Source organism: Cannabis sativa, chromosome 5 (assembly GCF_029168945.1).
Source record: "Cannabis sativa cultivar Pink pepper isolate KNU-18-1 chromosome 5, ASM2916894v1, whole genome shotgun sequence".
Classification (NCBI taxonomy): Eukaryota; Viridiplantae; Streptophyta; class Magnoliopsida; order Rosales; family Cannabaceae; genus Cannabis; species Cannabis sativa.
In genome coordinates, this window is record NC_083605.1 from 59,620,271 (window position 1) to 59,623,097 (window position 2,827).

Here is a 2,827-nt window from a genome sequence, read left to right on the forward strand (position 1 = left end):
ATTGGGGCAGTTTATTAGACATTGGGAATGTCAGGATTAGTCAGGAATTTAGAGTTTTCCCAAATTACCCTTTTATGTTATTTTAATGTGGAGGGGCAAAATGGTCATTTTGCCCCATTGATATTTTGTCCTTTAGTGGACTTAGTGTTGTGAAAATATGTGATTTATTTGATGTTGTTGGCTGAAATAAGAAACGATTTAGGCAATTATTTTTCATTTTACTCAAATTTAGAAAATTGGAAAAGTAAAGGAGTTCTTCCTCTCAAGCTCTCTCTCTCTTTCGGTTTTTCATGGGCTGTTAGGGCTGGGATTTTTCGTGGCAATTCTTGAATTTTTCAGCAACCCTAAGTGTGATTCAAGCTAAGGTATTAGTTCCTTTAGCCTTCTTGATGTGTTCTTGAGTTTTAAGGAGAAATATGATGACTTGCATGCTTAGTTTTGGTTGTTGTTGTTGTTCTATTTATGTGTTGTGTTATGTAGTTTAAATGTGTTTAATTGAGTGCAATAGGTTCGGTTTTGATGCATGTTAGTTGCTTTTGTTCAAAGTTTAGAATTTTTATTCAAAATCTTGTATTTTCAATGGTGAAATGTTGATTTAACTGCTGTGATTGTTGATTATGTTTGGGTTTGTTTTCTGGGGTAATTTTATGGTGATACATGGTGTATTGAGCAGGTTTTAGTGCATGTTAATTAGATTCAACCAAGCTTGAGTTTTGAACTCAAAGCTTGGAGCTCACCTGGTGATTTTTGTTTTAGTGCATGAAGCTTTGTTTTAATGCTTTGAAAATGTTCCTTAGGGTCTAAATAGCAGGTCTGGAAGTTTTCCTGTGAATTGAATGAGATATGATTTTTTGAATGTTTCCTGCACTGAATAGGAATTCCGGTTCAGGGAAGCCATCAGCAACCTGTCGACCAGTTGGGGCTTCCAGGAATTTTCCAGAACCGGAATTCCGGTTGTAGAACCGGTCTGCCGGTTGGGGACAATTTTTGGAACCCTAGTTCTTCCCATTTTTGCATTGTTTAGGGTATTCCCATGCTTTTTATCGATAGGGAAACTTTTATTTTCTAGTTTAAGTCCCCGGAAGAGATTTAGCGTGTCACTTATCAATGTTGTGATTATTATGGTTTAGGAGCCTGTAAATCGCCGAGCAGTTCGTTCCACTCAGGTTGACCGGCACACCTGAATTCAGAATTGGGGTAAGATTAGTATAACAGTATGCAGATGTATTTACATGTTTAGCGTGCATGTTAGGAAGCCTGTTAGATTACATTAGATATGTATGTTGGCTTCGTACCATCCGACGGTATCACATCGGTAAAGCTAGAGTATGACCAGCGGCTGGAGTATGACCAGTGTACCAAGTATAGGCTGATATCATGGTTGGTTGTACTGTACTGCTTCACTGTATCACATTGGTAAGGCTAGAGTATGACTAGTGTACCGAGTATAGGCTGATACTGTAACACATTGGTAAGGCTAGAGTATGACTAGCGGTTGGAGTATGACCAGTGTACCGAGTATAGGCTGTTACTTTGTCAAAATTACTGTCGTACGAACGTTCGAGACTCCGTACCATGTGGGACACGGGGTTTAGGGTTGTGGTCAGGTGTATGGACGTCTGATCATAACCCGGGATTTATGTATGTTTATGATTTATGCTTTTCTTACTGAGTCTGTCGACTCACAGTGCTATGTTTATGTGTAGGTAAGGGCAAGGCCAAAGCTGAGGAACCGTGAGGACGAGCCGGTGAAGATTGTACATGTCGGGGCAGTTAGGTCTGGAGCGTACAATCCTCGGGACAGCAGTGCTTTTTGTAATTTGTCGCTAGGCGACAGATATTTTGTAAAGAACTAGTGAACTTTTGTAAAGTGTTTTGTAATCGGGATCCTGAAATATTTTGTAAGTAATATACAAGTTTTAATTAAAAAACAAAATTTAATTAATCACGATTTCCATAAACCTCGTTGATTAGCAACAAGCTGCACAGTATGTTTAAAAATCACGTAAACACGCCTATGCTAGTTAGGGTGTTACAATTTGGTATCAGAGCTGCCATGTTGTCTTCCGAAGATCGTCACGACATGTACAATCATCATCAGTAGTTAGCTCGTTCTACAGTTCAATAAGCTTTTATTGCTTTAGTAGAAAAGCCTGTTAGGAAGCATGTTAGTAGCCTGATCGTAGAATAGGCGCATGTTTTTAATTTTCAAATTAAGCGGCATTAGTAAGCTCTCGTTGATCATGACCTGATATGCCAACTCTTGGTTTCGCAGGCTGTTCAGACTAGATAGACGCCAAGCGAAATACCAGGAGTTCGAGCAACTCGGTCGGGTCAAATTAAGGTCAGGGAGCTCAGTTTTCCCCAAATGCTCGGGGCCATGGTAGAGGTCCCAGGGGCAGGCCTCGTGGTCGGGGTAATGTTAACCCGCCACAGGTTGCCCAGGCTGCCCAAGCCACTCAGGAAGCCCAGAATTGGGAAAATAGGTCTGCAGAAATGCAAGCCAGGATTGAGGAACAAGATAATGAGATCCAGCGGTTAAGACAGCAGGGTGCTCATGCAGTGCCTGTTCCAGAAGTTCCAGTGGCACCTGCCCCTGTTGTGTAGGCCGAACTAGTGGTAGAGGTAAATAGAATGGAACCTCGGTATGAAAGGTTCCGCAAGCAGGCACCTCCAGTTTTTCTGGGAGCTCCGGACGTCATGAAAGCCGAGCAGTGGCTAACAGTGATTACGAAGATATTGAATTTTATGGGTGTCACCGGGAATGACAGAGTGGTGTGTGCCACTTTTTCAGTTTTAAGAGGACGCATTGGTGTGGTGGGACATG